Source organism: Cavia porcellus, unplaced genomic scaffold (assembly GCF_034190915.1).
Source record: "Cavia porcellus strain 051 isolate PalLab524CR breed Dunkin Hartley unplaced genomic scaffold, mCavPor4.1 scaffold_2, whole genome shotgun sequence".
In the NCBI taxonomy this organism is placed as follows: Eukaryota; Metazoa; Chordata; class Mammalia; order Rodentia; family Caviidae; genus Cavia; species Cavia porcellus.
Genome location: NW_026947485.1, coordinates 65558412 through 65585217, shown reverse-complemented (window position 1 = coordinate 65585217; position 26806 = coordinate 65558412). Strand labels below are relative to the sequence as shown.

General features: G+C 35.2%; 1 protein-coding gene and 1 pseudogene across 1 annotated transcript in view; one reads left to right on the top strand and one right to left on the bottom strand.

Annotated features, from left to right (window-relative positions):
• The window catches only part of Mterf1 (mitochondrial transcription termination factor 1), a 214990-nt gene that overhangs the window by 100048 nt on the left and 88136 nt on the right, over positions 1–26806 (bottom strand). The gene's annotated exons all lie outside the window — the stretch shown is intronic.
• LOC100716101 (serine/threonine-protein phosphatase PP1-gamma catalytic subunit B-like) lies at positions 15913–19320 on the top strand (annotated as a pseudogene).

Genomic DNA, 26806 nt, shown 5'->3' with positions numbered 1-26806 from the left:
TTATTCAATGGTGCTAATTCTTCAATATTTCATTGGTTTTTGTGCACACATCTATTAGTTATTATAAGACATTATTAAAATCTATGTCTATTTAACCTTGTCAGTTTTTGCTTAATGTATTTTGAAGTTATCTTAAGTATAACTGTCGTATCTTCCTGTTGATGAGACCCTTTCAGCATTAGTAAATATCCTTCTTTCTTTGCAGTAGTATTTTTTCATCTCAAAGTCTACTTTGATATAATAAACATACTGACTAGTTTTTAGCGAGTGTTTACATAATATATCTCTTCCAACTTTTTATTTTTAACTTATATATGACCCTTTATTTAATGAATGACTCCTATAAACAGGATATTTGGGTGGGTCTAATCTGATCATATTTGCTTTACAGTTCAGTTACATTTAATGTGACTACTGATACGGTGGGTCTAGCCAAACTTTTGACATTTTTATATTTGGCCCATCTAGCTTTTGTTCTTTTATTTTCCCTATTATGCCTTCCTTGAGATTAACTATTTAGGATACAAGAATAAGTATAATATCTTCCCTATTGTCTCATAACTCTGACTAGAAAACACAGTATAATTATAGCAACAACTATAATAGAGAAAGTGATGAATGTTGCATTCACTTAGACTAACTCCATTCATTCCTGTGTGCTTGTGATAATGATAAAGTACTTCATTAGCCTTTCAGAGGACAGATTATGTGTAATTCATGGGAAAGGTGTTACTTGAATTAAAACAAGAAATTAAAAAGACAAGATATGGAAAAGACATTATAGAACTTTGAGGGAAAATATTCACACACAAAAAAAGTCTCAACAAGAGTTAAAATTTCCCATGAGTTAAAAGAGCAATGTTTAATCCTGAATGCATATGAGAAAGATGAGAGTCATCAGGGCAGCTATAAAAACATTCCAAGTTATACTACAAAGCTACTGTAATAAAATCAACACGGTAATGGAAGCAAAACAGATCTGAAGATCAATGGAACAGATTAGAAGATACAACCACAACTACCAACACACTCAACCACCTTATCTTTGATAAAGGGGCCAAACATGTTCACTGAAAGAACAACAGTTTCTTTAATAAATGGTGCTGGAAAAACTGGCTCTCCATATGCCGAAAACTCAAACTAGACCCATGCCTATCACCATGTACTAAAATAAAATCTAAATCAAAGATCTGAATATTAAAACAGAAACACTAAATCTATTGGTAAATTAGGTAAAAAAATCTTGAAAACATAGGAGTAGGTAGAGAATTCATGAACAGAAATCAAACTGTATGAAAATACTTCCCAGAATAAAAAACTGGGATCACATCTTATTAAAAAGTTTCTGCATGTCAAAAGAAATCTCCAGCAGAGTGAAAAGAAAACCCACAAACTGGGAAAAAAAATCTTAGTGAACTGTCCCTCAGACAAAGGACTTCTGTCTAAAACATATAAAGAATTAAAAAATCAGACCCCTGAAATTCAAAGACCCAATCCAAAAATGGGCATCTGAGATGAATACACACTTCTCAGATGAAGAAATACAAATGGCAAATAAATACATGAAAAATGTTCATCATCATCAGTCATTAGAGAAATCCAAATTAAAACAACACTGAGATACCATCTCACTCCTGAAAGAATGGCCAGGATCAAGAAAACCAACAACAACAAATGCTGGAGAGGCTGTGGGGAAAAAGGAACTCTCCTGCACTGTTGTGGGAGTGTAGACTGGTGCAACCATTGTGGAGGTCAGTCTGGAGATTTCTCAAAAAGCTGGGATTGGAAATCCCATTTGATGCAGCTATTCAGCTTCTAGACATATTCTCATAAGAACTGAAAACATTATACCACAGTGATATATGTGAAACCGTGTTTATAGAAGCACAATTTGTAACAGCCAAACCTTGGCAACAACCTAAATGTCCATCAACTGAGGAATGTATAAAAAAAGTTGTGACATTTTTATACAATGGAGTACTACTCAGCTATAAAGAATGATCACATTGAGATATTTATAAATAAATGGATGCAGCTTGAAACCATACTCATAAGTGAAATAAATCAAACTCACATGTATAAGTACTGTATAGTCTCCCTAGTGTAAGAAATGGTAAGAGTACATAAAAGTTTATGGTAATCATGATGCCTCATTATATTGCTTTGAAGCCTTACAATGTTTTCATTCATTAGTTGGAATGGTTTTATCCAGGTTTGTTTAATTTTATTATCTGTGATGGTATGAACAGCTATTTTGAAGAAAACAAGACATTATAATAGCCAGTGCTGATTTAATATCACCTTGCTTTGAAGTCCTACTTTGCTTTTCTGTTTCCATTGGTTCTATCATGTTGTGTCTTACTGGATTTTATTATGTGTGACAGTATAAACAAAATTTTTATAGACAATGAGATAATATATAGCCATTATTCATTTTCTATTATTTGGTTCTGAATGTCCTATAATACTTTCATTCTCTTGAATTGCTTTATACTATTTTGTTATGTTTGATACTATTGTATGGGAAGGTATGCTCAACTATTTCAAAGAGACATTGTGGCAGCTACTGTTATATTGGGTTGTCTTGTGGTGAAATACTGTGTTGCTCAAATTGTTCTGTTCTGATCTGCTTTGGTATGTCCTCTTTTGTCTTTACCTCTTCAAAATTAAAAAAAAAGCTTTTTAAAAAACATACTAAGTGCTTCACCTCCACCCCTCACTATGATCACCTGGAATCTCTAGGAAAGGGATCCAAATAGTCTCATTTTTCAAATCTTCACAAAACTCTGTTGCACAGTGAGGTACAGTGAGGTTGAAAACTACTAGTCTTTACTATTAAAGAAAAAAGAAAAGAAATTACACAAATATTGTGGGTTTGGGTCAAACAGTAGACAATCTTGAATGCTAGGATGAAAAGTAAGCAGTTTCCTGAATGACTAATGGAAAATCACTGAGTTAAATCTTACAGACATACTTAGTGGCAACATGCTAGGCCATTTAGAGGGAGGAAATTAGAAACAGAGTGACTAATTCATTGGCTATTGAAAGATATAGTACGGACTCACATTTTTGGAGGGGATCACAATAGGAATAAAAAGAAGCAGATAATATAAAGAACTGAAAGACATCAAGCCCCCTAAATTCAAAGACCCAATCCAAAAATGGGCATCTGAGATGAATACACAGTTCTCAGATGAAGAAATACAAATGACAAATAAATACATGCAAAAATGTTCAGCATCACTAGTCATTTGAGAAATGCAAATTAAAACAGCTTTGATATTCCATCTCACTCCAGAAAGAATGGCTGCCATCAAGAAATCAATTGATAACAAATATTGGCAGGGTTGTGGGGAAAAAGGAAACCTTCTCCACCATTGATGGGAATGTAGACCTGTGCTGCCACTATGGAAATCAGTTTCCGCAAACTGATTCCTCAAAAAACTAGGATTGGAAGTACTATTCAATCTAGCTATTCCCCTCCTGGGTATTTTTCCAGAAAAATTGAAAATGTCATATCATAGTGATATATGTGCACCTATGTTCATAGCAGCACAATTTGTAATAGCCAGATCTTAGAGTTAACCAAAATGCCCATCAACTGCAGAACAGATGAAAAAGATGTGGTATTTTTATACAGTTGGACTATTACTCAGCTATGAAAAAGGATGGTCTTGAGGCTTTTATAAGTAAATGAGGACAACTTGAGACTATCCCAATAAGTGAAATAAATCATACTCACATTTTTAAATATTGTATTGTCTCCCTAGTATAAAAAATAATAATAAAAACTGAAAGAATAATAACATCCAAAGTGTACGATAGATATTATAACATGAAAGGAAAAGGAAGTGCTCAAAAGGAAAGAACAACTTGTATATATATATAATTGTATGTATAAGTATACAAGGTAGATAACCATACTACTAATTCTCTGTTAGTTCATCAAAAAGAATACTTTGTGCTGTCATTGCTTGTCCGCTCATTTTTTATGCTTTGATTTTGCAACTTGAGCAACTACTTCTAAGATAACAATGTGTCATATATTAAATTGTATTGATTTCTTACTGCTTTTTTGAAATTCCGTATTATTTCTAGTCTTTTTTTTTTGTTCTTTTTAATAAAAAGAAATTTATAAATAGGGGGACAAATTAAATATATGTTGATAAGAGAGAATGGAAAGGATTTAAGAACTAATTTAATGTGGACCATCAAGAGAAAGAGGCCAGTGAAAGATGGCTTCCAGACTTCAAGGTCAGTAACTGTGTTACAACAGAAGGGAGAAGTCAAGAGGAAAAGCTGAGGTCATACGGGGAAAAAATACTGCAAACCATATTTGAGGAACTTGGGGATTTAGGTGGAATTGCAAAAAGTCAGCTAGAGAAATTTGGAGATTATGAGGTATACATAGGTCTCAGAAATACTCACTAGAAGTACTAATTGAAAATACGGTTAAAGTGGGTTGTGGGAATGGAACAGGGTCCAGAGAGGTTACACCTTTCTCTTTCATTCCGCTTAGCTCTCTTAGGTGAGACAGTCCACTGATACCATTTTTTCCAATAGAACTATAGTGTCTTAGATGTGAGAGTTGTTTTCTTACTTACACTTCTTGTGTTATTCAAAATTTTTGTAGATGAAAATTTATCACTTTTTCAACTAGAAAAATCTATGTATTTTGATGCATACTTCTTACTCTGAAAACTCTTTCAAAGAAAACATTTTTACAATGTTAGAATGCTATGGTGTATGTCATAGGTACCAGCAGGGAATTCGGTAATGAGAATAACAGTTTTGTTTAACACAATCCAGAAACAGATGTAATCAGGAAAATGGATAAAAGATTTCAGGACTAAGGAGAACTCAGTGACATTGAGCAATAAATAAAATTATAGGTTATTATCTTAATTTTCCTTATCTCTGAAGAGTAACTTCATGTATAATGTTAACATTGTAGTACTAAAAAGAACCTCCAGAGATCATCTGCTTTTATGCTATTGAATATCTAAATTATCCAGGATGAACAGTTGTCTGAACTCTGTAACTTCCCTTGACAACTCATTCCAATAGTCTGAGGTTATGAGGTTATGATACTGATGAATTTTATCTTGACTGCAAAATAGATATGTAAATATGGTAAAGTAAAAATAGAGAACTGTTCCTCTCTCTCTTTCCTCTCTCCCTCCTTTTATTTCTTTGTTCTTTCCTGTTGTTGTTTTTGGGTTTTTTAAATAGTATTTGGGATTAAACCAGGGTGAAACCCAGGACTTCTATACTGCGCCACATACCAACACATATCTAACACTTTTTATTTTTCTTTTATTTCACGACAAGGTCTCACTAAGTCTTTACATTGCCCAAGCTGGGCTTCAACCTGGGATGCTGCTGCCTAAGCTTTCCAGAGTACTGAGGTAATAGGCAATGTGCCACCATGCCTGGCTGAGATATTTCAAGTAAGAAGCTCCATCTGAGTCCCAATGGTTATTTCTGAGAAAGCAAAATAATGTCCAAATAGCATCATGTACTAAATTCTAGAAAATCTTCATTTAGAAGCATGATAGAAAGGAAACTTATTTCAAGATCCTACCTACGGTGTTCAAATTCTCAGAATAGTAAAATGGAAAAATGAACAGTCCTTTAGGTATCCAGTTACTGTCAATTATCTAGTTATTATCTGAGATGAGGCCATTTGCTTTTTACAACTGAATTTGATGTTATTTGCCTTTGAATCTACCTTCAAAGGCCAGATACACATCATCATATAAAAGACACAAGCTACCTGTCCAACTCTTTCTATTGTGGAATAAAAGTACAAACTGGAAGGATGAACTTGATTACCAAATTCCCATTCCCAGTCCCATTGAATAAAGCCAAAAAGCTAATCCTTATCACATGTAGGGGCAGATCAGCCATCACTTAAAAGCTTAGGAATAGATTTGCAAAACCCTGTACCCAAAATGGCACTGCATAATGGATACGTTTGCTCTTTCTTAAGAACTCAAAAGTTGCCACTCTGTTGCTGACACAAAGAGTAACTGTAGCCCAGTGTCAAATAATAAAGCCACATTTCAATGTCATTCATAATTTAAGACTAGAAATTTTACCTCTGTTTTTAGGTTGCAATTAAATGGCTATATTATAATAGCTGGATAAGAGCAGAAACATTTGACTGCTGCCTTTTCATTATTAATTAAGGATTAAGATTACTTATGACACATCATCTTGTGTTCACTAACAGTTCTGGTGAAATCACATTTCTATTATGCAAGGTATTAAATATGTGAATGGTCGTTGGAAAACTTCCTAAATTTAGTTTGTAACTGACATGTGTTTCTTTGGAGATTTGCCCTCTGAAACTCCAATAATGAGTCATGTCCTTACAAGCATTTGGCTTTTTATAGGCATTAATTAAATGATTATTATTGCTTATAATTAATTATATTTTTCTCTTTTCAAAACACAGTTACTGATTACAGACTAGTGCTGTCATAGATGCCATAAGTCAGAGCATACTTTAACATATTAAAGGAGAGCAGATGAGGTATCATTATTTCAGTAACCATTTGAAATAAGGCAGAAAGATGTTCAGCTATTAAAAATGATGGCTTAGTTTATATTTGTATTTTCTTAGCAAGATCTCTCATAGTTTTTACCTTAGTAAGTTAGAAGATACAGAGGTGCCCTTCAGAGTGTCTCCACAGATTAGCATTTCTCTTGATATTCAAATAGCCAGTTCTAAAATGTTCTCTCCAAACTATTGAGAGACTGACTTCTTTTCAAGCCAAGAATGCATAAGGATAGGAGTTACATGAAACTGCCTTATCTGACATTCCTAATAATATACCACAAAGTATTTAGCGAAGATTTGTTCACTTGTCCCCCCTGAAAAGTCAACACAGCTCAAAATTCAAGTCATCAGAACAGAACCAGGAATTTTATTCAGAGCAGAACTCAACACTTTCAGGCATATGTGTGACCAGACATCCTACCACATGGTAGCTGGGATCTGGAGAGGTAGCCTGTGCAGGATCTCAAGTGAACTCAGCCACGCTCCCCATAAGACTGAGCTTATTTAGACAGCTTTGCAGATGGACATATCATAGAATGTGCTCACAATCTGAAAATGTGCCAAAAGGAACAAACAAGTCCTGAATTTGGTTGAAAGTCAAAGTTAGGAATGTGGTGCTGAGCAGACAGAGTGGAGAGACATTTAATGATTCATCCAACCATTGGCTTTCAGGAGGGTTGGAAAGGCATCAGCCTCTGGCACATGCAAAGAGTCCCCCCCCACCCAGCAATACAGGCGCTGAGACCCAAAACATGAAGAAGAGTGGGCAAGGACGAGAAGAGGATAATCGTGGTGCTGTCTGGGCAGTAACTTGCTCTCTTCTTCTGAGATCAGAGAAATTGTTTCCTCAGACTGCATAACCTCATCTCTTTCAAATAATTTTTCCACTACTGAATATTATAATTTTTAACGTTTGCTTATTAAGGTTTATTTTATTCAAATATTCAATTCACTGCAAGGCATTTTTCTGTGTTGGTATATTTTGTGATACAGAATAATTACCTTCCCCTTGGGGAACTGGTACACACACACACTGCATCTTGATCATTGTTCAAAAGTCCCTCGTTTCCCACTCCCCACTCCTCCCTGCCTCATCCCCAGATCCAGATTATATCAGGACAAGACATTGCTTTTTCTTTTAATCAAATGAAACTCCTTTCAACAAAGCTTCATTTTAGAACTTTTTAAACACCATCCCAGCGCTTCATTCTAAGATTGGAAAAAGACCCTTCATATTAAAATTTTTTCAATAAATTACTACCCAATACAAATATTTTCTTCTTTTCCCTCTTAAGTAGTTTATCAGCAGTACAAGCCCCAAGGAATGAATTAAGAACCTCTTACACACACAGACACAGTGTCCAATAGCTTTTGCTAGTCCATTCCAGGAAAAAACGCACTCCTAAGTATAATCTCCAGGCTGGTTTCTGAAAAAGCACACATTCCTAAATGTGACCTCGAGACTGATTTCTGAAATAACAGTCACAAGAAATCTCTCTCCCTTTTCTATGACACAGTCATCCAGAGTATGCTCCACATGAAAATTCTGGAACAATAATGTCTCCTTTCCTTTTCTTCCTTCTTTTGTCTCTGCATTGCCAAATCTCCTAAGTTTCTCACTCCAATTAGAAACAACTAATTCACCCAAAATGTGTAAATTTTGTTGTAAAAAAGAGTTCTAAATGATACAACAGGAAGAGTGTTTAGGGGTGTTAAATAGCTGACCATATTAATGTATTTGGTTGCATCATTGAACACAACTGTTTGCAGTCTCACTGAGTGTCCACTTTGTATGCTTTGATACTGTGATTTGAGCAACTATCTCTAAGATGATAATATGTAATCTATTAACCGGTGATTTCTTACTGTTTTTTTTTTTTTTTTGTAGTTCTGTATTACTTGTACCCTTACACTGCTTTGTTTTGTTTTGTTTTTTCTCTTTTTCCTTTTAAATAAAATTTAAAAAAAGAAACAACTAATTCCCTTTAAAGTCTCTTATATAAATAGGGAGGTATTAGTAGAGAAAGAAAATATTAATTTAATCATCTTAGTGACTATATCCCTAAACCCCATTTAGCATCTTCCTTCTCTCCTTTTTTACTTAAGATCTGTCCTCGAAGAGAAATATGTAATAAAATACTTTCCACTATTGGCACTAATATAGTATCACACCATGAATTAAAGGTTGTGGCTAGAAAATGGAAACCAAGAATACACTTACCAAGATGAATCCCCATGATTGGACTAACATCCAGTCTTTCAAAGCTGAAGCCAGAATTGTTAGAACACGCTTCAGACAATACCTCGTGTGGGAAGTACTGCTGAGCCCCTGTCCCCTAGAAGAAGAAAACTCTTCTGTGCCCCTATATCACTGTAGAATTGGAGCCTTTACCATATCATTCTATACATTTTATCAGGGTTCATTATTAATACACCGTGCCCTATCCTAGGCAATAACCTACCTGAGGGTAAAACCCACAGCGTATTTATCATTGCACAGTGTCTTGGTTACTTTTTCTCAATGCTGAGACAAAAGACTGACATCCACAATTAGGGATGGAAAAGCTTATTTATCTCACAGTTTGTGGAGTTTTCTGTCCACAGTCAGCTGGCTCCAAGACAGAGTGGCATGGCAGAGGGGCAACCATTCACGACAGTGGAAACCAGCAAAAGCAGCAAGAGCAAAAGGGAGAGCACACGAGAAGACTTTCTGTCCCTGTATTGTATGTAGGCCACCGCATTCTAAGGTTGGGTCGCACTCACATCCATAATCCCAGCATTGGACCATGAATCAGTCACAAACTCTAGAAGCCTGCCCCCGTGACTGAAGGAGGTTTTTGGGGGATAATCCAGACTCAAACCATAACACACAGTCAGTTCTTCACACAACTCTTATCAAGACAGAAGTTACAAAATATAAGTGTTGAGTGAATGAAAAAAGTAAATTAAAACAACCTCTGAAAGGAGGAGACTTTAGGTTGAGGGTTTAGCTCAGTGACACAAGCGCCTGACTGGCAAATGCAATCCCTAGTACCAAAAAAAAAAAAAAAAGACTTTATATTAAATTTAACAATCAAGGCAGCTAGTCATCTTTTGAAGGAAGGACAAGAGTGCAGATCTAATTTAACAGAAAATGGGGTAAAGTGAAATCAAAATAGAAGAAAACAGAAAACATAAATGGCATTTTTTCTAAAATCCTATCATTATCAGTATTATACCTAACTAGATTCATATGCTGTATGTTTTAAAAGTGGTCATCATGACTGTAATAACCAAAAGTCTGTGTCTAGAAGCACCTGGCCTTCACAGGCTTGAGACAACAGAAGTGGACAGAACTAACTCCAGCCACAGAGGCAGTGTATTAGAGGAATTCATAATAGTCCTGCTATCACCCTGGTTTTATGTGACAGTGGGCCTGCTGGACATGCTGAGGCTCCACGGAGAGGACATGAGAACCCAGTAGACAGGTCAGTCTCCTTGATGAGAAATCTCTGTTCCCATTTTGGTCTCTTCTCAACATTTGAATCCAAATTATCACTCATGAGCCAACCGTGATTTCATAACAGAGAACAAACAAAGTTGCACCTGTCATAGTAGCCACAGTTATCAGAATTCCTCAGTTAGGTAGTTATAGTATAAAAGTACAGTTAGTGTAGAAAAATGACCTACAGAAAGAGCTATTCTAGTGAGTCAGCTGAACCCAAAAAATGGCATCAACTAAAACACCAAGTCTGAATTTCAAAATATATTGTAATACCTAGATTATTCATCACCTTCTTTTTATCTGTAAACTCTTTTTGGTGGTTTTTTATTTAAGGATTTATTTCACTTTATTAATTCATATGAATAGCAAATAAATACATGAAAAATGTGCAACACAACTGATCATTCAAGAGATACAAATTAAAACAACACTGAGATTCCATCTCATCCTAGAAAGAATGGCTAGTATCAATAAATCAAGCAATAACAAATGCTGGAGGGGCTGTGGGAAAAAAGGAACACTTCTTCACTGTTGTGGGAATGCAGACTGATGAAATCACTGTGGAAATCAGTGTGAAGATTCCTCAAAAAACTAGGACTAGAGATCCCAATTGACCTAGCTATTCCCGTCTGGATATCTTCCCAAAAGAATTAAAAGCACCATACCACAGTGATATACTGCAACCAAGTTTACAGCAGCACAATTTGTAATAGCCAAATCTTGGAAACAACCTAAATGCCCATCAACTGAGGAATGGATAAAAAAGATGTGCCATTTTTATACAATGGAGTGCTACACATCCATAAAGATGGATAAACTGGAGAGTTTTATAGTAAATGGATGCAACTTGAGACCATATTCATCAGTGAAATAAATACATACATATGTAAACATCATAATGTCTCACTAGTGTGAGAAGCTGAACGTAACAATATACATGCGTATGTATATATATATATATATATATATATATATATGTACATAAAATACTTAAGAGTTATACTATTGATTTCTCTCAGATCAGTGAAGAGAAAGATTTGTGCTGTTCCTGTTCAGACAATTGAATGTAAATGCCTTGTGCTCTGGGTGAACAATTAGGGTATGGCAATGTGCAACGTATGTACCATTGTTGCTCCCTAATTGACCTATTTTGAAATTTTGTTTGTTTTTATCCTTCCTCTTATTCTTCTTTTGCTTCTTCTTCTTCTTCTTGAAGTAAGATGTATTTGAAAAAAATACTGAAATAAAATTAAAATGAAATGCCAGAAAATAAAATATTAATTTGTGTACTACTAAATTAAATTTTTGATATTTTATTATCAAGAAATAAAATTTAGTGAAGGTCAGAATTTGTTGTTCAGTATCTGAAAACTAGTTCACTCCAGAGAAAACATAAAGCCTATGTTTGAAGCCAAGTAGATAGAACATATCTCTCTCCTTGCTTCCTCCTTGGAGATCTATTAAGTTCTAATGAATTGATGATCTCACTTTGGTCTCTCTCTCCAGCCTATGGCATCTGAATCTAAGTTCACAAGACTAAAAGAATCACAGGCAATTTATCCAGTCTGAACACAGTGTCTTATCAAACACAAGCCTTGCTTCTCCAAAACAAGGCAGGACATAAAAAGATCTCGATATCATGAATGGCTTGCTCCTACACACTTAATACATTCTGTAAAGAAATTAATCTAATAAACAGAGTTTCAGGTCATCATCCAGACATGATGTTAGTCAAGAAATCAAGAATAATATCTATATTTATAGCAAAATAAAAATATTAAACTACTACAGCAATTTTAACAAGATAAATACTTTCCAAAAAGACTTCTGAAAGAGAAGATGCAAAGTACATGCAACCTGGAACACAGTTTCCTTTAACGCTTACGCAGAAATATGTCTTTTGAAAAATATCTTTCAAGTGTGCATCTAAAGTCAGAAATTACTAACCTCCATCCATGAGAATTACCCCTAGGGGCAGTACCACTGTAGGGACTCAGAAACCAGACAAGTTTATTCTGCAACTTGTAATGCCAGAAAATTAAACAGGAATACTAAGGGTGAAAGAAAATTCTTAAGCTGATTGCAAATCACAGGCATATGTTTGGCTGAAAGAACATTTCAAGGAATACACACTTCAAAGGAAAATCCTTTAAAATGGAACAACTGGCACCAGACCCATTGCCTGTTAAATTGTTCAACCAGAAAGACTACTTCAACAACCCTCGGATCTTTACCCCTATAACCAAGCAGGAATATTTGGAAACCATCCTGAAACCATAACGTTACTTGTGAACAATCCCTTTTCCATAACTCTGGACAAACAGTCCAACTGTCTTAGGAGCCAAGAATCAAGCAATGTCTTCCTCTTCATATGCCCTTCCCCACAAGGAAAAAATAATCCCCAAAGATGGTTAGTTTTGTTACAAACAGAAAACAATAACAGTTATAGATCCAATACTATTTTTGCTAGTCATTTTCCCAAGGGCTCATTTCCATCTTATCTTCAGGTATAGTGTATATTCATATGTATACCCATACACATATGCTAAAAGAGCTTCAATCAAATATTTAAAGTCCAGTAACAGATTTTAAACTTATAACAGGATAACCAGCCAATGTTGTGGCCCACTGGGGTCCAATGCCAGAGTTCTGACAACCCGGAAGTGCTTGCCCTGCCCACAGCTAATACCACAGTCCCCACGCCCTATGGCAGGCCCAGAGGACTCTGGAACCAAGCATCCTGCTTCCAGTCCCTGAGTTCATCATAGCACAGGGCAACAGAATTGACAGTCAACAGAGCAACCTGATCAAGAAGAGACAAATACTCAGAAGGACAGTCTTGCTTCAAGACTGAAGTGATACCCCCTGTAGACACTGAGAGAAGACCTTGGGAAATAGTCTTGAGGGGGTGAGAACTAAATAGAGACCTTCCGGGATCCCCTAGGAAACCTTAGATCCAATCTGTCCACACAGGTGACTGGGATTGGTAAGATTAATCACCAGAAGGGAAAGTCCTGAACAGGAAGGCACATAGTCTAGTGCACTAATGCTGAACCTTCTAGGGATGAAGGTTCAAACTGCAACCCAAAACATACTCATTCATCTCAGAGTACCAACACTCAAATTAAACCTGAATACTGTGGGTTTTGTTTAGAAAAAACAACTCGTACCTTAACAGAGAAAATAAATAAGATGCACATTATAAGTTAGCCACCATTGGCCTAGTGATGTGTTTGAACTCTGGCACTGCCACCAACATCTAGCAGAAATCAGTACTCTAAATTACTGTAAGTAAATATAAGGGGAACCTAACTGTCTTCACTAAACTCAGAGTCCTCTTTGTTTTGGGAAAAGGTTGTTCATTATCCAGCACGGGGTCTTGGGTGGTCCTCTGTCTCTCTTCGGCAAAGAATAGTGAAGTGGGGTTCTTAGTGATAAATGAAGGAGTCAAGCCTGGTATAACAAGAAGCGAAAGTTTATTTAAAGTATGGCAAGTGAAAAAAAGCAGAAGAGAAACTATTTCGGCAGCACAGTGATGCTACAAGATAAAAGGCAGCTTGCTTGGGATGCCCAATAAGTATTAGATATACTTCATACTTACACAGATAAGCTGGTTTCTAAAAATAACTGTTTCACAGATTGGTGGCCTAGGCCAATTACTGTCTTAGCCTCTATTTCTGGAAAGAGCACAAGGTCAACCTAAGGCAATGTAATGCTTTCAAAAGGATACAGTAGGCTACATTTTTCTTAAGTATGCATTATACAGATAAGCATGTGATAATCTTATAATCATCAGCCACATACAAGCATGTGATGATTTTACAGTGTTACTCATCCATGTTTTTCCCTAGGTTTTTGTTTCTGTCCCTCTACCCCTACCATCAGGGGTTCCTAGGGTCTGTCACGATCCAGTGAATATTTGGTGCCATCGTTACTGGAGTTACTACTACAGACAAGATAGTAGCAGCTGGCAATTGGTTCTCCCTCTATGCCAACACATGGATTCCTTGGGTGATCACTCCTGAAGAATGAGGCACTGGACCAAAGAACTTACAAACCCCAGCACAAACAACAAACAATCAAACACAAATGTGAAAAGACAAGGCAAAAGAATGTCTCCAAAAGCCAATGATCAATGAGTCTAGAGAAGACACCAATAAACAGTGGAGCTAAAGAAAGAGATGCAAACCATGAGCACCCAGCAAAGGAACAAATGAGAGTTAATAAAGAAGTTTCAAACATAAATCCAGGAGATTAAAAGCATGATTGAAACTATGAGCAGCAGAAACAATCAATATGAAGGCAGAGTGTCACATCTAGAGGATAGCACTGAGATCAATGATCAATTAAATGAGAGCTACCTTAAAAACATTAAGAGCACATGAAAAAGTAGAACCAATAACTCCTAGATGACTGAAAGATGTCTAATAAAAGAGTAATTATAATTAGTGAAAAATCAGCACAAAGGGCATTTAAAAAAACTGATATATACAGTAATAGCAGAAAATTTCCACATGGAAAAAGAATCTAATACACAAGATAAACGAAGCAAATACAACCCTAAATGTCTCAGAGTAACAAGAACAATCAAAACCCAAAGCTTGTATAAGGAGAGACATTACAAAGATCAGAATAGAAATGCATGGAATGCAGACAAACAAGATAATATATAGAATCAATGAATTGAACAGCTGGTTCTTTAAAGGAATAAATAGATAAAGCTTAGCCAATCTTACCAAAAAAAGAAAAAAAAAGACATCAATTAATGTGATTAGAAATGCAAAAGATAAAATCACAAGAAACAATGCTAAAATTCAGAAAATTATTAGCAACTACTTCATAAACATACATTCCAAATATTCAGAGAACTTAGAAGTGTTTAAATGCCTAGATACATCTGAATTGCTAAAACTGAACCAAGAAGACTTTAAAATTTTTGAACAATCCAATAACAGTCAATGAAGCTGAAGAGATAATAAAAAAAAATACCCAAAAAAAATCTACTTGAAAGATTCAGTGCCAGATTTAACAAGAACATCAGGGAAGATTTAACACCAATATTCTCAAATTTCACAATGAAATTGAGAGGGTAGAAGTATTTCCAAAATCCTTTTCTGATGTTAACATTATCCTGATCCCAAAACTAGACAAAGATCAACTGAAAAAAGAACTGTAAGCCAACTTCTCTAATGAATATAAATGCAAAAATCTTTAACAAGACACTGGCAAACAGAATGTAACAAATCATCAAAAAGATCATACAATATGACCAAGTAGACTTCATCTCAGGTATGCAAGGATGATTCAATACACACAAATTGAAAAATGTAATTCATCATAAAACAGAGAAGGACAAACATCATATAGTCATCTCAATAGATACAAAAGAAGCCTTAGACAAAAATCCAACAATCTATTCATTATTTTTTTTAAAAACTTGCAGAAAATTGGCAAAAGGTCTTTACCTCAACAGAATAAAAGCTATTTATGAACAAGCTAATGCCATTTGTTAATGCTGATGCTATTTATGCTAATTTTATTTATTATTATTATTACAATTACTGCTAAAATAATTATTGCTGCAATTATTTATTATTGCTACAATGTGGATGCTATTTATGAACAAGCTGAAAGCCTTCTGTTATGGTTTGTGTTTAAATGTCCCCCCAAAGTTTCATGCAGTCATGGGAATGGGCCTTTTGAAGGCAGCTGAGTCTAACATTTGTGATTGGTTCATTGTCTAGCATTGAGATTGGCCATGTGAGTACTGCAGGTAACAAACATACAGTATAAAGGAGGGGAGGAAGCTTTTTTACTTTCCTCATTTTCTCTTTTTTACTCTTGTCACTTCTGACCACCAAGAATGGTTGGTTACCCCTTAGCCACACCACCCTGCATTGGAACCAGCTGGACTAAAGCCTCCAAAAACTGTAAGCTAAATAAACATTTCCTTCTCTAATTTTGAGTCAGATATTTTGTCCCAACAGTGAGGGAAGAAGTAACCAACAGAGAATTTGGTACCAGAGGAGTAGGGCTGTTGCTGTGACTATACCTGACCACATGGTTCAAAAGCCTTTAGGAACTGCATGTGGGAAGAGTTTGGAAAGGTTCAGATATGTCACCTGAAGGAGTAGAGTTAGAATGCCTTAGGGTGTTCTGTATGGAAGAATCTGGTCAGAGCTCAAGAGATCAGATGGCTGATAGAAATCCCACCAATAAAGACCAGGCTCCAAAGTCTCTGCTGGGAAGGACTTTATTGATTTTTGGACTCCATACAATGTGTATGATGGCTTGGCAGAAAGTTTGTCTGCATTTTGCTCATGTCCAGAGACTTTACCTCAGACTGAGATTAAGAGCAGTGGACTAATTAAATGTGGCAGAAGAAATTTCAAGTCAGTTGAATGTTTAGGCAGTAGGATGGCAATTGTTGGGTTGTTTTTAGCCAGATTTATGTTATGAATCGAGCAAAGAGCCTAGCAGGGTATTTAAAATGTTTCAAGTCTGGCTTGAAAGAAAGCTCCAGTAAAGCTGTGGACTGTAAAGATAGAGCTGAGATTGCTATTGCTGAGAAGGAACAGAAAAAAATAAAAGATGGCTTGGGGGCATACCAGGAAGCAGAAGGTCTCCACTCTTTTGAGCCCTAAAACTGCAAATTGAAAGACTTTGAGAAGAAAGTTGCAGAAAACATGTTCCAGAATGGCAGCAGCAGCAGCCACACCAGGTTCCAAAATGACAACAGTCACATGGGGTTCCAGAACGGTGACAGCATAAAGAATTTGTTCCTCACAATCAGATTCAGAATACTCAGCAATCCAGGCACTCAACCCCTACAGTCAAGAGAGAGGAAAGCCTGACTACTGCTCCAGCTGACTGTGGACTTTGGCAGCATCCACATGGCACTGGTTTTAGGCATATGGAGAGTGCAAGAGTTCTGAAGTTTAAAAGGCTTCCAGCCTGATTTCAGAAGGCCTATGAGGCCAGACAGTGTGCCCCTGAGAGGGCAGTATGTAAAGCTGTGAGTGTGAAGCCAAAAATGCAGTGGAGAACCCACAAGTTTGGAAAAGCCAGGAGTGTGGATCATCTAAGGAAACCTGCAAAGAGGGAGCAAGTCAGCCCAAGAAAGAAGATGTGGGAGCTACAACCACCAAAAGTACCATGGAGGTAGAGTCACTAAAGCCTTTTGGAGCTCACAACCAGATTTTTTTCAGATGCTGCATGGAACTCCAGGACTTAATGTTTGCCCTGGATTTTGAACTTTCTTTGGTCCAATTCCTTTCTATCCCCAGGTTTGTATCCTTTTGGAATGGTAATTTTTCTCTTATGCCACTGAAAATTGAAAGTGTTTAATTTTGTTTTCACTTGTACAGGGGGTTATAGCTAAGAGTTTGCCTTAGATCTTGGAAAAGACTTGGAACTTAGACTTTTCAGCAATACTGTAACTGTTAGCACTTTGGCAACTCTGAGAAATGGACTAATTGTCTTTTTATTGAAGGATGTGCATGAGTATTTGTGGGATCAGAGGTGGAAAGTTATGGTTTGGGTTTAAATGTTCCCCCCAAAGCCTCATGTGGTCATGGGGGACAAGCCTTTCAAAGGCAGCTGAGTTTAGTATTTGTGATTGGTTTGTTATCCAGCCCTCGGATAGGCGGTGTGTGTGCTACACCCGCACAGGAGCAGCTGGGCCAGTATACAATATAAGGGAGGGAAGGAGGCATGCTTTTCCCCCTTTTCCCTTTTTACTCTTGTGAGTAGTTGCCCCTGAGCCACACTACACTGCATGGGAACTAGCTGAGTATGGACTGAAACCTCCAAACATTGTAAACGAAATAAACATTTCTTTCCCTAATTTTGAGGACCAGGTATTTTGTCCCAGCAATGAGAGAGAAGTAACCAACACACTTTCTCTCTAAAATTAGGAATAAGACAAGGATGTGCATTATCACCACTGCTGTTCAACACACTCCTCAAAACATTAGCTAGAGCAATAAGGCAAGAGAAAGAAATACACACAGGGAAAGGGATACACACAGGAAAGGATGAAGTCAAAATATTACTATATGCAGAAGACATGATCCTTTACTTACAAGATCTAAAAAATGCCACCAAAATACCCCTAGTATTGATAACCAATTTCAGCAGAGTAGCAGTACACAAGATAAACATATAAAAATCAGTAGTATTCCTATCAATAATGTGCTTATGGTGTGGAAAAAGGGGGTGTCAGTCCCAATTTCAATTAGATGGCAATGTCAATGCAGAAGGGTCAGCAGTGAGGAGGTGATGACAGATATAAAGTCAACATTGACAGGATTATCCAGCAGCTTCTGGAAGTAACAGGATGCAAGCCAGGTAAGAATGTACAGCTACAGGAGAATGAAATCAGAAGACTGTGCTTAAAGTCTCATGAGACCTTTCTCAGTTAGCCTATCCTATTAGAACTTGAAGCACCACTCAAAATATGCGGTGATATCCATGGACAATACTGTAATTTTCTTCAACTTTTTGAATATGGTGTCTTCCTACCAGAAAGCAACTATCTGTTTCTTGGGGACTATGTGGACAGAGGGAAGCAGTCACTGGAGACTATCTGCCTCTTACTGGCTTACAAAAGCAAATATCCAGAGAATATTTTGTTGTTGTTGTTGTTGTTCTCAGAGGAAACCATGAATGTGCCAGTAGCAACAGAATGTATGGATTTTATGATGATTGTAAAAGAGAATACATTATACTATGGAAAACTTTAATAGCCTGTTTTAACTGTTTACCAATAGCAGCCCATCATGGTTGAAAAAACATTCTGTTGTCATAGGGAGTTACTACTAGATCTTCAATTTATGGAGCAGATTACACGACCAACTGATGTACCTGATCAAGGTCTTCTTTGTGATCTTTTGTAATCGGACCCTGATAAAGATGTCTTAGGAGAGGGTGAAAATGACAGAGGCATCTCTTTCACATTTGATGCAAATTTTTCCATAATCGAAATTTTATATGTAGAGCCCATCAGGTGGTTGAAGATGGATGTGAATTTTTTGCCCAGGGGCAGTTGGTTACTTTGTTTTCTGAACCCAATTGTGGAGAATTTGACAATGCAGGTGCCATGATGAGTGTGGATGAAACATTAATGTGCTCCTTTCAGATTTTAAAACTTGCAGAGAAAAAGAAGCTGAATGACAAAGACCCCCAACACCTCCAAAGGGTTGGACCAGGCTTGAATGTATTCATTCAGAAAGCCTCAAATTATAGAAACAATACTGTTCTATATGAGTAACTGATTATGCTTTATTTGGCCTATGTTCTTTATTCTGCATTGAAATTGAGGCTTATAAGTCAAAACAAAGGAACCTAACTTAATATGAACCACTTTACACAGAATTCATAGTATCTATGACTTTTTAAAACTCAGATCTGGAAAGAAAGAAAGAGAGAGAGAAAGACAGAAAGAAAGAAAGAAACCTGTTTCAACAGATGACTGTGTACAATACCATGTGGTGAAACAAACTTGTTAAATCTTAAAGGGTTGAGGATTTAGCTCAGTGATATAGGTGCCTGCCTGGTGAGTGTGAAATCATAAATTCAATCCCTGATACCAAAAAAAAATCTTTTAAAAAAGCATCAAAAAATTTAATACTTATGTATTAACCTAAGGAAATGAAAGACCTCTACTATGAAAATTACATCAGATTAAAAAAGGAAATCAAGGACAACAATAGAAAATGAAAAAGTATTTCATGTTCCTAGATAGGCAGAACCAACATAACCAAAATGAATATGCATACAAAACTGACATAAAGATTTAGTGCAATCACAATAAAAATATCAGTGTTATTTCACACTGAGTTAGAGAAAACAATCCTACAATTTATACGGCATCAAAGGAGACCCAGAATAGCAAAAGCAGTCTTGGGCAATAAAAGCAAAGCATGTGGCCTCACAATCCCAGACTTGAAGTTATATTGTAAAGTTACAGTGATTAAAACAACATAGTACTGGCATGTGAATCAATGGAACAGAATTTAAAAAACATAAATAATAATCCCAGACACATAGAGTTATCTGATCTTTGAGAAAAGAGCCAAAAACTTACACTAGAGCAAATATAACCTCTTTAATAGTGTTGTCAAAATTGGATATACACAACCAGAAGATTGGGCCTACATCCATTTATCTTACCATGCACTAAACTAAAATCAGAATGGATAAAAAGCTCTAAATATTAAAACAGAAACTTTTAACCTACTGGAAGATAAAATAGGTACAACTCTTGAAAACATGGACATAGGCAAGAACTTTCTGAACAGAACTGCAATGGCACAAGAAATAACACCAACAATCAAAAATGGATCAGACCAAACTAAAAATCTTTTTTAATCAGGACAATAAAGAAACAATTTACAGAATGGGTGAAAAAAAAGTACTAGCTATTCCACAGACAGAGAAATAACATCAAAAATATATAAAGAACTCAAAAAATTAGACCCTCCACAAATTAAAGACCCAGTCAAAAAACAGGCAACCAAAATGAATAGATACTTTTCAGAAGAAGTATGAATGGTTAATAAATACATGAAAAAACTCTCATCTCTGGTCATCAGAGAAATCCAAATTAAAACTACACTGATATATATTACCTCAGGAAGAATGGATGTCATCAAAAAATCTAATAACAAATTCTAGCAAGAATGTGGGAAAAAAGAAACTCTTTAATTTTTTTTTTTTTTAAAGAAAAGGAAACGAAAAAGAAAAAAAAATACATGGAGATTAAAAAAAAAAGGGTAGAAATAATACTAAATTACAAACAAACAAAAGGTAAGAAATTGCCGGTTGATAAGTTACAAATTGTCATCTTCGAAATGGCTGTTCAGGTTATAGAATTAAAGTATTTAGAATGACATTCAAAAAAGTGACCATACAAACCATTCTGCTCTATGGTCGAACAAAAGCTCCGTAATATGATTATCAGTCCCACCTATTTGTTTTACATCTCTAAGAGGGTAAGGTTAACCATATCAAAACAGAACAGAACATTTAAAAAAAAAATAAAAAACAATTTAAAGAAATACAGATTTCAAAGCAAGTCCACTGGAGATCTACCTTATCTAACTGTCTCTAGCTTCTTACAAATAGTTGTCCCTAACTTCACCCACTTTATATACTTATTGCATATTATAGAACTAATCAAATCATTACAGGAAGATGGAGTCTTTTTAGGTCCTCAAGTTCCAAATTAGGGAAGACAATAGCAACTACCATCGCATCTCTCATTCTCTTTGTGATAGCTGTCCCCATCTCTGCATATGCTGAAGTTGAGCTGAAGAAACCAGTTCAATGTCATTCTAATCAGCAAGCAATAGATTGCTAGAATTTATATTATAATGCTACAAAAATAAGCCTCGGGTTTTTCAGGTCTCTTCCTCAGAGTATTTGTTCCTATCCTCTCTGTATTATAGGGAAAACCAAGTCATAACAAGACAGCGAAACAATTTCCTAGAAAAACATGCAATGGATAAGACTTATAAAACTATAATATAAATGATCTTCCGTAGCTACTATGTAGAAAAGAAACTCTTCTACATTGTTGGTAGAAACGGAAACTTGTAAAACCACTAGGGAAATCAGTGTCAATTCTTTTTTCTTTTCTTTTCTTTTTTTTTTTTTTTTTTGAGTTGTTTTACTTCTTGTCATTTTTTTTATTTTAAAGAGAACAAAATAAAATTTCAAAACAAGATAATAAAAGGATATCAATGACTAATACATTGCATTGTTAGCTTTAAATTAGTTACTCAGAGAATGAGGCAAACTAAAAATAGAAATTCCACTTGACTCAGCTTTCCTCTTCTAGGTATTTCCCAAAATAGTGAAAATAGTCATATTACAGGAACACACAGATAGCCATGTTTATAGCAGCCTAATTTATTGTAAATAGATCTTGGAAACAGTGTATATTCCAACAGACAAATGAGTAAGGAAACGGTGGTATTTATATCTGATGAAATACCGTGCAGCCACAAACACAGAAAAACTTGAAGCATTCTTAGGTAAATAGATGAAACGTAAGAATATAGTGTTAGTGAAATGAGTAAGACATACAAATCAAACATCACGTTTTTTCTTGTATGGGAACATGTCACATGGTTGAGACAGAGAGCAAAATACAAGAGAAAGATTAAATAGGAAACAGAAGTTCAAATACTTTCCCAAAATACAAATTCCATTGTTTTAAAAAATATTTCAATATATATGCTAATTGGTTTCATTTATACTAGTTTATCTTTCTTTCATTGAAAAGAAAGTTTTGTGTGTTTATGTTTGTTTCTTTTTTGTGAGAATCTTTTTTGGTTTATGTCTTATACTCCTGAGCAATTTATTTGAAGATAATGATGCATTGCATAATAACTATTGTCATTCTGTTATTTGATTTTGAAATTTTGTCTTATTTTTGCATAAAGTATAAAAAATGAAAAAATTAAATTCACAATAGAAGGTATGAGGGAATTTTATCTTTGATTCTTTTCTACAAATAAACTACATATTTAACTCTGCGTTTTTGGACTATGCTTGGATGGAAGAAAACAACAGAGACAGACGAGAATACGGTCTTTTAAAATACTTTGAAGATTTTTCACACAGCATAATAAACCTAAACAAAACACTCTTTGTTAGAATACGAATTATACATACTAACATGAGTTACATTAAAAAAAAATCATTGTGTGTGTGCGTGTGTGTGTTTCTGTTACTAAAAAGACTGTAAGGGGAGGAAAATCCCACATCTATACCTGCCAGGAACAATGAAATCATTTAGTAATAAATAATTTTCAAGAATTTCTCAGAACCAATCCCTTCTTTTCTTAGTTCATTAAATTTACCTTTTATTCAGTTATAAATTGGAAAGCTTGTACCCAAGGACCAAGTAGTCTGTGTGCTGAATAATAAACTCTTCTACACAAAATATGCCATTCTCCCTAACTCTTCACCATAGTGTGAGAAGCAGTTTTCTCTTTATATCTTTCTTTTATATTATTATCCCTTCATTCACACAGCTATGTTTTCTGCCCTGCTCTCTGGCAGCTCTTAGTTCTGAAAATGTCAAGGCATCAAAAAATTTATCAGAATATCTTTAGGAGCCAAATAGCCACATCCCTGATATTCAGGAGCAGCCCATTTTGGTGCCCATTTGCTTTTAGTATCAAAAGGAGAGGAGAAAAGGGGATCAAGGAGCAGGCAGCTATATCCATGAAGCACAGAAGGGTCGCCTACCACCACCACTGCCTGTTGATATGTTCTTATGGCTTGAAATACAATCACTGCCCTGGAATTCATCATGGTTCTTACTCAGATAACTCTGAAAGGGATATCATGAAGCTCTCTGTGAAACCCAATTAGATACTGTGGAGTGTTGGTTCTGCTTGTGCCAAGTGAAATGAAAAGCAAAGGAGGAATGAAGGTGACGTAAAGCATTCACATTCCAGCCTTACTCTGATTCCCCGTTCTGAAGATTAGTCTACAGAACTACCCAGAATGACTCTGATGTAACCCAGGGTCGTTGCACTCACGGGTTATCACCTCCAGGTCAGCATGCATTTTGTACCTTAGCAGTCAGTTGTAAAATGGAAGCCTCTTTGATCTTTAGTTTTCAGCATATTTGAAATTAAAAAGAAATTGAGTCTTGAAAGAATGAAGACAAAGAGCAAACGGTATAGAAACAAGGTGGTTAGCAAACATTTTCTTCAGAATAGCATTCAAATCTTTGTGCTTGTTTGGTAAATCTCAGAGAAGATTTCACATGGCTGCTCCTCTCTGCCTTGTCTCTTTCTACGACCCTAACTCCACCCCCAAGCTGGAAACAACTCATTCTTCTCATGTTCCCTTAACACTTTGTTCAAATATTTATCATATCTTGCTATAGATCTATCATAATTGCATATGTGTCGTGTCTGCTCCATAACAAGATTATATAATAGGTTCATTCCCCTTGTTTGTCCCCAGTGTACTTTGCAATAAATGCTTATTAGATTAAATCATATTGAACATAATTTAAAATACTGGAAATAGGTAAATATCTGTTATATGTACAGGACATTTATCATAAATAAACTTAAGGCTGGAATACATCCATAAGTAAAGTATGTAGCAAAAACTATGAGAGGCAAATTAATCTGGGCTATGGCCTATTTAGGCACTGGATTTTTTTTAAGAACACAGGATCATATTTTGAAAATATAGGCTCCCTGTTACCCATATTACTAAGAGTCCACCAAAAATAAGTTTTCATTGGCCTTTCTAAAATCAGTGAGTATAGCTATAAAGAAAAAATGTTTAGAGTAGTGGTTAAGAACGTAGGTTTAATTATGGGAAGTCTAATTTTTTTAGTTCTTTGTATATTTTAGGTATTTGTTTCCTGTCCAAGGAGTAACTAGAAAAACAATGTTTTCCAATTTTGTAGGTTGTTTCTTCGTTATGTCATTTCCTTTGCTGTGTATAAGACTTCTAATTTGATATAATTACATTGAATGATCCTTAGTATTATTTCTTAGGTAACTAAGGCTTTGTTTGTAAAATCTTTGCCTATGCCTACATCTTCAAGAGTTTTACCTATTTTATCATCCAGTAGGCTCAGTATTTCTGCTTTAATATCTAGGTCTTTGATCCATTTTTATTTGACTTAGTACCACACTCTGAGACATATGTATCTACATTCATTCTTCTTTATGTCAACAGCCAGTTTTTCCAGCAATATTTATTAAAGAGGCTATTTTTTTCGCCAACATATATTTTTTGGTTCTTTTGTCAAGGATCAGATGGCTAAATGTACCTGAGGTTGTTTCTGCAGCCTCAACTCTGAATAAATGACCCAATCAAAAAATGGACAATTGAAATGAAACAACACTCCTCAAAAGAAGTACAGATGATCAGTAACTACATGCAAAATTGCTCCACAACTTTGGGCTATTTACAGTAGAGAAATAAACCAAGCAATACAACATTTTTTCTGACTGCAAGAAGAATGCTATCATCTAAAATTGGAAATAAAAGTGCTTACAAGGTTATAGAGAAAGAGATACCCTTCTGTTTTGCTTTGGGAAGTGTAAACTAGTATCATTATAGAAATCAGCATGGAGAGTCCTCAGAAAGCTAAAAATAGAAATTCTATTTGACCCAGTATACCTCCTCAGGGTAACTTTCCTGAAGAGTTGGAGATATCATACTATCGTCATAAATCCAGATTCATATTTATAGGAACACAGATAAGTCTTGGGGGCATGATTTAGAGGCCCAACAACAGATGAACAGGTAAAGAAAATATATATACACACACACATGAATTTTACTCAGTAATAAAGGAGAATAAATTTGAGTTATTTACAGGAAAATGGATGAAACACAAGACCATAATGTTAAGTGAAATAAATTACAAAGTTAAATATTACATGATTTCTCTTATGTGAGAAACCCAACATATAAATAATTTAAAGAACAAAATAAAAGATAGATGATAGGGAACAGGGAGATAGACTTAATGGAGATAGGAGGGGGATAAGGAAGTGAGGGAAATGGGAAGGTGGGGAGGGAAGGGGAAGGAAAAGTAATTAAGATACAATGTGTATGTGTACCAATTCTCCAAGATGAATGGAATTGTTATGTATTACAGACACATACTAATAAAGAAGAATGTAGGTTTTAAATTTAAAGGGTCTCCCAATGACAAAATGGTGGGATATTTGAACAATAAAATAATTACAATGCTGGATTAGAACTCTTAAAATAAGAATCCAAATAGTGCTGCTTCACTGTTTCAAATAAGAATATAAATAAATGCTAAAATTCAGTGCAAAAGTATTTTCAGAAACAGAAAACCTATTTTGTCTCAATATGTCATTTTATAGCGAAAGAATGAAATTCCTTTTATGAATAAAACTCTTCATTCAGTGATTTGTCCTGAAACATGGTTTTGTAAGGTTGTATACCTAGTTCAACTAAACTAAACTTTTTAACTAAATTTTCAAATATTGAAAACCAAACTAGCATATTTTCACTGGCAAAAACTGTAAGACACCACCTGAATCAAATAATCAAAATTAGGGTCACCAATGATGTATATATCAAAATCATGTGTATCAGATAGGCTATCCTGAGGAACAACATCATTTCTATAATATTTTTGCCAAAGTTAAAAAAAAAAGACCTTAATTTACTCATGAGGAAATATCAGATAAATATAATTAAAGGGCATTCAATGAATAACTGGCCAATACTCTCCAAAAGTACTACTGTAAAAAAATTTTTTAAAGAGTAGGGAGTTTTCTAGATTGGAGGACACCAAGGAGAGCAGACTAAGGAGAACACAAAACTAAGTGTGCTGAATATAACATATGACACCCTGGTTTGAATCCTGAGCCTAAACAATTTCAAGTGAAATGATAATCAAAATTTGAATAAGCTCTGTAAATTAGGTTTTAAATTATAGAATGAAAGATTATAGTTTATATATATTATAGAATATAAAGTGGTGTTATTATGAATACAATGTGATTTCTTTTTCAAAATTCAACAGTACCCACATTGACCACATATCCCACTTCCTAGACTTAATTCATAACAATTCAGGCTTTTCCAAAAATTCAGCCTCCTCCCAGAAGATATCGAAGGTTATGTAATTCACACTCAAAAAGCATAGTTTTCATAAGATTAAAAAATACATTCATTTATAGATGGACTACTGAAATAAGAAGATAATTCCCCTAGAAACATACTTT